At 39.0% G+C, this 8279-nt stretch overlaps 1 non-coding gene across 1 annotated transcript; it reads right to left on the reverse strand.

Annotated features, from left to right (window-relative positions):
* Positions 1–7688: 7688 nt before the first annotated feature.
* Positions 7689–7792, reverse strand: LOC112745417 (small nucleolar RNA R71). Its single transcript, XR_003173347.1, has one exon. It is a non-coding gene; the product is annotated as a small nucleolar RNA R71 (small nucleolar RNA).
* Positions 7793–8279: the final 487 nt, after the last annotated feature.

Here is an 8279-nt window from a genome sequence, read left to right on the forward strand (position 1 = left end):
CTAGTGTCCTCCTGGCGTTAAACGCCCAAAATGGCATCCATTCTGGCGTTTAACGCCCAAAATGCTACCTTTTTGGGCGTTTAACGCCCAGCCAGGTACCTTGGCTAGCGTTTAAATGCCAGTTTTCCTTCCTCACTGGGCGTTTTGAACGCCCAAATTTTTCTCTGTAATTCCTCTGCTGCATGTTCTGAATCTTCAATTCTCTATTTTATTGACTTGAAAAGACATGGTTTGAAAACTAAGATTAAACAAATAATGCATGCAGGACACCAAACATAGAAGTTTGTATACTAAGGACTATAACAATTTGAAAATGCATATGAGAAACAACAAAAGACACAAAACAAGAGAATTTAAAGATCAGAGCAAGGAAATCATCAAGAACAACTTGAAGATCAATGAAGAACAGAATGCATGTAATTTTCGAAAATTAGAGGAATGCAATTGACACCAAACTTAAGATTAGACACTAGACTCAAACAGGAAACATAAAATATTTTTTATTTTAAGATTTTATAAATTTTTTTGTAATTTTTTTCGAAAATTAAGTGGAAAAAGAGAAAAAAGGACTTCAAAATTCTTAATGAGAATTCCAAGAATCATGCAATGTTAGTCTAAAACTCCGGTCCAGGAATTAGACATGGCTTACTAGCCAGCCAAGCTTTCAGTGAAAGCTTCGGCCCAAAACACTAGACATGGCCAATGGCCAGCCAAGCTTTAGCAGATCATTACGTTCAACAGCAAGATTGATAGAAATCAACAAGCCCTTGTGATGATAAGTTGAAACCTCGGTCCAAAAGATTAGACATGGCTTCTCAACCAGCCAGACTTCAACAAATCATCATGAAACTCTATAATTCATTCTTAAAAGTTCTGAAGAACAAAATAGAAATACAAATTTTTTTTTGAAATTTTTCGAAAATTAAAAGGTAAAAAGCTTAAACATAAAATAAAATTACCTAATCTGAGCAACAAGATGAACCGTCAGTTGTCCAAACTCGAACAATCGCCTGCAACGGCGCCAAAAAACTTGGTGCACGAAATTGTGATCATCAATGGCGCTAACATCATGGTACGCACAATTGTAATCTCAACTCTTTATCACAACTTCGCACAACTAACCAGCAAGTACACTTGGTCGTCCAAGTAATAAACCTTACGTGAGTAAGGGTCGATCCCTCGGAGATTGTCGGCTTGAAGCAAGCTATGGTCATCTTATAAATCTCAGTTAGGCGGATCCAAATGGTTATGGAGAATTGATAATTAAAATATGAATAAAACATAAAATAAAGATAGAGATACTTATGCAATTCATTGGTAGGAATTTCAGATAAGCGTATGGAGATGCTTTGTTCCTTCTGAACCTCTGCTTTCCTATTGCCTTCTTCCAATCATTCATACTCATTTCCATGGCAAGCTTTATGTTGGGCATTACCGTTGTCAATGGCTACTTTCTGTCCTCTCAGTAAAAATGGTCCAAATGCACTGTCACCGCACCGCTAATCAGCTGTTGATTCTCGATCATGTTGGAATAGGATCCATTGATCCTTTTGCGTTTATCACTACGCCCAACACTCACGAGTTTGAAGCTCGTGACAGTCATTCCTTCCCAGATCCTACTCGAAATACCACAAACAAGGTTTAGACTTTTTGGATCTCAGGAATGACCGCTAATTGATTCTAGCCTATACTACGAAGGTTCTAATCTTAGATTAGAAACCCAAGAGATACTAATTCAAGCTTGTTTGCATGTAGAACGAAAGTGGTTGTCAGACACGCGTTCATAGTTGAGAATGGTGATAAGTGTCACGGATCATCACATTCATCATGTTGAAGAACGAATGGATATCTTAGAATAGAAATAGGCTTGAGTTGAATAGAAAAACAATAGTACTTTGCATTAATTCATGAGGAACAGCAGAGCTCCACACCTTAATCTATGGTGTGTAGAAACTCCACCGTTGAAAATACAAAAGTGATAATGGTGATCATTGGCTTCGGCCCCAGAGATGGAACTAGAAGAACCAAGAACAAAACTATGATCAAGTGTGTAAAAAGTATGAAAATACAATAGCAAAAGGTCCTATTTGTAGAAAACTAGTAACCTAGGGTTTACAGAAATGAGTAAATGATGCAGAATCCAATTCCGGGCCCACTTGGTGTGTGCTTGGGCTGAGTATTGAAGCTTTCACGTGTAGAGGCTTTTCTTGGAGTTAAACGCCAGCTTTTATGCCAGTTTGGGCGTTTAATTCCAGCTTTTATGCCAGTTCTGGCGTTTTGACGCCTGAATTTCTATGCTGACTTAGAACACCGGTTTGGGCCATCAAATCTCGGGCAAAGTACGGACTATTATATATTGCTGGAAAGCTCAAGATGTCTACTTTCCAACGCAATTGAGAGCGCGCCAATTGGTTTTCTACAGCTCCAAAAAATCCACTTCGCGTGCAGGGAGGTCAGAATCCAACAGCATCTGCAGTCCTTTTTCAGCCTCTGAATCAGATTTTTGCTCAGGTCCCTCAATTTCAGCCAGAAAATACCTGAAATCACAGAAAAATACACAAACTCATATTAAAGTCCAGAAATGTGATTTTTATTTAAAAACTAATAAAAACATAATAAAAACTAACTAAAATATACTAAAAACATACTAAAAACAATGCCAAAAAGCGTATAAATTATCCGCTCATCACTAATACATGACAAATGCCCAGAGTATGCAACTGAAGCATAGTCGGTCCATTCCTCAGGCTCTATAGGAAAGACCGCTCTGATACCATAATGTAACACCCTAACTATCAAAGCTCACGCTTCTGGCTACGCGACTCTGATAGCTCGGACATTACGACGACTCTTATACTATCTAATACTAAAATATGAGCCTGTTTTAAACTTTAAACCGTAATACCGCTCCCAAAATACTTTTGATCGGTATCGTACATCCATACGTATCATACAACTTACAAAAACTTACAAAGAGTACATACATATATATACTTATATACATATAAATAATATTACCAGCATTAACCAATACAATTCCTATCCCTCTTACATAATGTGTAAAGATAAAGGTGAGGGAACAATAAACAATAACTAAAGTAATACAAAACATCACGACAACAACTAGATAAGCTCTTCGTGACTTCTACGTCCATATCCTGAAAGGGGGAAAATTGTAAGGGGGTGAGAACATCATCCTCGAAAGGGCTCTCAGTAGAGGGTTTTTGGAAATTACTATAATAGGATACGTGAAGGTAAACCGTACCAGTGATTAATAACCGTCTTATGCCTCTTTTTCAAAAACAAGGTTTACAATAAAAGTAAAGTCTGAAATCTTTTCTGAAAGAGGAACTGTTCAATTCTCAAAAACTCAAAAGCCTTTCAAAAGGATTTATCTATGCTAAACCAAATTAGCCTTTCATACTTTTCCAAACCAGAAACACAAAACCGAAACCAACCATCGGTCCATCTCATTTCAACCACGGCCCTAGGCCCAAACAATCCAACAGCAGCCAATCCACCACAATCCAACAGAGTTTCAGTCACAAACACAAGTAGAAAGGTTCAAGCACAAACAAACAGTTACAGCAAGTAGAACAATTAGCAGTTAATCACAAGTAATCACAAAGACAAACCAAGTACAATATGCACACCCAAATAATGTCACATAGATGCATATGATGCATGACTGTCCTAGTGGCTGATGATATCATTTGTCGGTTATAAAGCCAGCCCGACAAGTCCTGGTAGCTAACCATTGGACTGTCCCTCTGTCGTGCATCCCCAACTCGAGTTATTCTCGATCATCATCTTGATCACAATCATAATCCATATCCAACACCCTTACTGGTGTATATTCACGGGGGCGAGCTCATCCGAGACTTTCACAGTGCCCGGCCACACTTACGACATAGGGTCAGCAGAGTATCGAGTCTAAACCTAGAGCAAGTGGTGGTTAGCCACTGCTACTATCCAGGGAAACTCGTATCTCAGATAGTGGAAGTGCAAAATCATAATTATCAATATTTCAGCATATATGCATTCATTCTCAGCCATGAATCAACATTCATCTCAGCCATTCCGGCTTAAATTCATAATTCATAGTTAGCCATTCGGCCCATAACATATTTCTCAATTAGCCATGATTCATTATCATAGACAGCCATTCCGGCTCATAACAAAATAGCACTTCCACCATTCAACATCATCAAATTCATAAAATCGGCATTTAAGCCATAAATCACTTTTTCTCAACTCATTTCACTTTGAAATCAAATTTCAACTCTTTTCAGCCTTGGCTTTAAAGATCTCATTTCTCAAATCATCTCAGGCTCATAAGCCACTTTTACTCAAAGTAAGTTCCCCTTTTAAAACAAAGCCACCATCGGCATTCTCTTTCCAAAACTTCCAAAAATATGGCAAGTTAAGGATCTCTTTGAAATATTCAAAATTACCCATCCAACAATGGGATTTTATAACAAAAGTTCCTCGGCAGAGTCTCAAGTCTTTAGGGAAGGACAACCTATCTCAACTACTTAGAAACTCATAGAAACTCTGATGCCAGGGCATCTTGGCCAGTTTCACTGACCTTTTCTTTACTGTTTTTAGGTTAGTTTCATGCATTTCTTTAGGAAATAAGCTAGTTTTGGGTAGATATTCACCTATGCCTTGATTCAAGCATACATTGTGCATTTTACATAATTTCATGAGGATTTTGCATAAGTTTAGTGACAAATATTATGCTGCATTACTCATGACTTGGACTAGAGCTTTGATGCACTTTATTGCTTGATTTCAGGACCAAAAGGAAGCAAGAAAAAGGGAGGTAACTTGCAAGGTTAATGAGAAAAGTGATTGCCAATAACACTCTCAAAAAGCCATCAATGCCCACGTTAGAGTCACGTTAACTAAGTTAACGTGAACTATAACGTGGAGAAGAGAAGTTGAGCCAACGTTAGTGACACTTAACATTGTCACTAACGTTGGCAATTACTCATAAGTGGCCACGTTAGAAGCCACGTTAACCTAGTTAACGTGACCTCTAACGTTAAGGGGGGAAGAGAAGCCAACGTTAGTGACACTCAACATTGTCACTAACGTTGGCCTATGATGCAAAGTACCACGTTAACTCCCACGTTAACTTGGTTAACGTGGGAACTAACGTAAGGAATGAAGAGTTGTCGACAACGTTAGTGACACTCAACATTGTCACTAACGTTGAAGCAACCACACAACCCCCAAGAGTCACGTTAACTTCCACGTTAACTTGGTTAACGTGGAAGCTAACGATGAGGAATGAAGGATGAGCCAATGTTAGTGACACTCAACATTGTCACTAATGTTGGGATGGCTAAAGATGGCCACGTTAGAAGCCACATTAACCTAGTTAACATGGACTCTAATGTGAGACCTAGGGGCACATAGGAACGTTAGTGACAATGTTGAATGTCACTAACGTTCTCGAAGGATGGCAAAGGCCACGTTAGAAGCCACATTAACCTAGTTAACATGGGCTTTAACTTGAAGCAAGAAGGGGCACACTGGAACGTTAGTGATAATGTTGAGTGTCACTAACGTTCTCGAAGGTTCACAAGGCAACGTTAAAAGCCACGTTAACCTAGTTAACGTGGGTTTTAACGTGAGGCAAAGGGGTGAATTAGAACGTTAGTGACAATGTTAAGTGTCACTAACGTTCTCGAACTTATATTCTCACTAAATATTAACACCCCTAACGTCCTGAACTAAAGTCTCCGCCCACTTCGCACTTTCTCTCTGCAAGTAAAGCCAAGCCCAAATAAAGAAAGGAACTGCTTCAAACTCAAGATCCAAAGGCCCAAGACTTGAAGAATCACACTAGAAGCTGAGAAGAGTAGTATATATAGGAGTAGCTTTGAATTGAGAAGAAGTTCTGGAGGCTGGGAAAAAGAGAACTACTCTCTGTATTTTACTTTCTTTGTAATTTCTAGTTTTATGATGTATTCTCCATCTTTGTTTTCATTTTCAAGAGCTATGAACAACTAAACCCCTTTCATTGGGTTAGGGAGCTCTATTGTAATTTGATGGATCAATACTAATTTTCATTATTCTTCTTCTATCTTTCCTCTTGATTTCACTTGAAAGCTTTCGATCTTCATCCAATTGAGTAGTTATCTTGGAAGAGAAGCTATTCAAACTTGGATCTCTTTTAAACCTTGAAAGAGGAATGAAGAGATCAAGCTAGAAATGCTTTCTCATGCTGGACCAAATTGGGTTTGGATGGGTATGTGACTATAACCCTCTCAACACTTGATTTGGGAAATGCATGTGGTATAATCAGTGACCATACTTCATCTCTTCTCATGAGCAATTGACCAAGGAATTGGCTATTGATCAAGATTTGAGAGATTGAATTGCAAGAAATTGTAATTCAATCACTTAAGATTGCCAAGGAGATCAATGAGTGCATTGATTGAGGAAGAGATGAAAATGAACTTGATCCGGAGAATTGCAACATCTCCTAAGCCCAATGAATTCCCCATCTCTTATCTTACCCATTCTCTTTAATTTCTGCCATTTACTTCCAGTCCTTTAATTCTAGCATTTACTTTTCTGTTATTTACATTCCCGCCATTTTTATTTTCTGCAACTCTCAACCCAGATTCTGGATTCACTCAACTAGAACATTCTTCTAATTAAAGTTGCTTGATCAATCAATCCCTGTGGGATTGACCTCACTCTATTGTGAGTTTTTACTTGACGACAAATTCGGTACACTTGCCGAAGGGAGATTTGTTGAGAGACAAGTTTTCCCCGCATCAAGTTTATGGCGCCGTTGCCGGGGATTGATTGTGCATCAACAATGATTAGATTGGAAGATCACTAGATTGAGCATTTTATTTTGTGAATTTTATTTTTCTGTTTGAATGATTTACTTTTTGTTTTAGTTAAACTTATTCCCTTCCCCCTTTACTCTTTTTTTTTTCTTTGTTATTTCCAATTCTGTTTGTTAACCCACTAACTGTTTGATATATTGCATCAACCACAACTAATAGTAATTCTAACACAAATACTGTCTGCACCTATTTTCCTTGCTTGTACTTGTTGGTTGTATGACAGGGAGAAGAAGCGGGGCTTCAACTTCCTTTGATTCTGAACCTGAGAGAACCTTCCTTAGACTAAGGAGGGAGGCAAAAGAAAAACGTGTAGTTGGTGCTGAAGAAGAGGAGGAACACTTTGAGGAATACTTTGAACCAAACATGAAAGAAAACATGGAAAATCATCATGAAGAAGAGACTCACAACCATGGCAGAGGAGGTGGAGCAAATCATGCTGGGGAGGATAGAAGAGTTTTGGGCTCTTACATTAATCCAAACCCAGGCAATTGTGGAAGTAGCATCCAAAAGCCAACAATCCATGCCAACAACTTTGAACTTAAACCACAACTCATCACCCTTGTTCAGAACAACTGTTCGTTTGGAGGAGGTGTCCAAGAAGACCCCAATCAGCATTTGACCACCTTCCTGAGAATATGTGACATGGTGAAATCTAATGGTGTTCATCCTGACGCCTATAGACTGCTCTTATTTCCTTTCTCACTCAGGGACAAAGTAGCCAAGTGGCTGGAATCTTTCCCAAGGGAGAGCTTGACAACTTGGGAGGATGTGGTGAACAAATTCTTAGCAAGATTTTACCCTCCTCAACGAATCAATAGGCTGAGAGCTGAGGTTCAAACTTTCAGGCAACAAGATGGTGAGACTATGTATGAAGCATCGGAGAGGTTCAAGGACTTAACAAGGAGATGTCCACCTGACATGTTCAACGAATGGGTGCAGCTGCACATATTCTATGAAGGGCTATCCTATGAGTCAAAGAAGGCCGTGGACCATTCATCTGGAGGATCCTTGAACAAGAAGAAAACCATTGAGAAAGCCATAGATGTTATTGAAATAGTAGCAGAAAACGACTACTTCTATGCTTCCGAAAGAAGGAACACAAGAGGAGTGATGGAGCTAAACAATGTAGATGCTCTGTTGGCCCAAAACAAGCTCATTACCCAGCAGCTGGCTGACCTCACCAAGAAGATGGAGAGGAACCAAGTAGCAGCAATCTCATCTTCATCAACAATCCAAGAAGGAGTGAATGAAGAAGCAGAGGGGAGTCAGGAGCAAGCCAACTACATTGGGAATTCACCAAGGAAAAACTATGATCCATACTCCAAGACTTACAATCCTGGATGGAGAAACCACCCAAATTTTGGGTGGGGAAGTGAACAAGATCAAAATCAAGACTAGAGACGTTAC

This window comes from Arachis hypogaea, chromosome 14 (assembly GCF_003086295.3).
Source record: "Arachis hypogaea cultivar Tifrunner chromosome 14, arahy.Tifrunner.gnm2.J5K5, whole genome shotgun sequence".
NCBI lineage: Eukaryota > Viridiplantae > Streptophyta > Magnoliopsida > Fabales > Fabaceae > Arachis > Arachis hypogaea.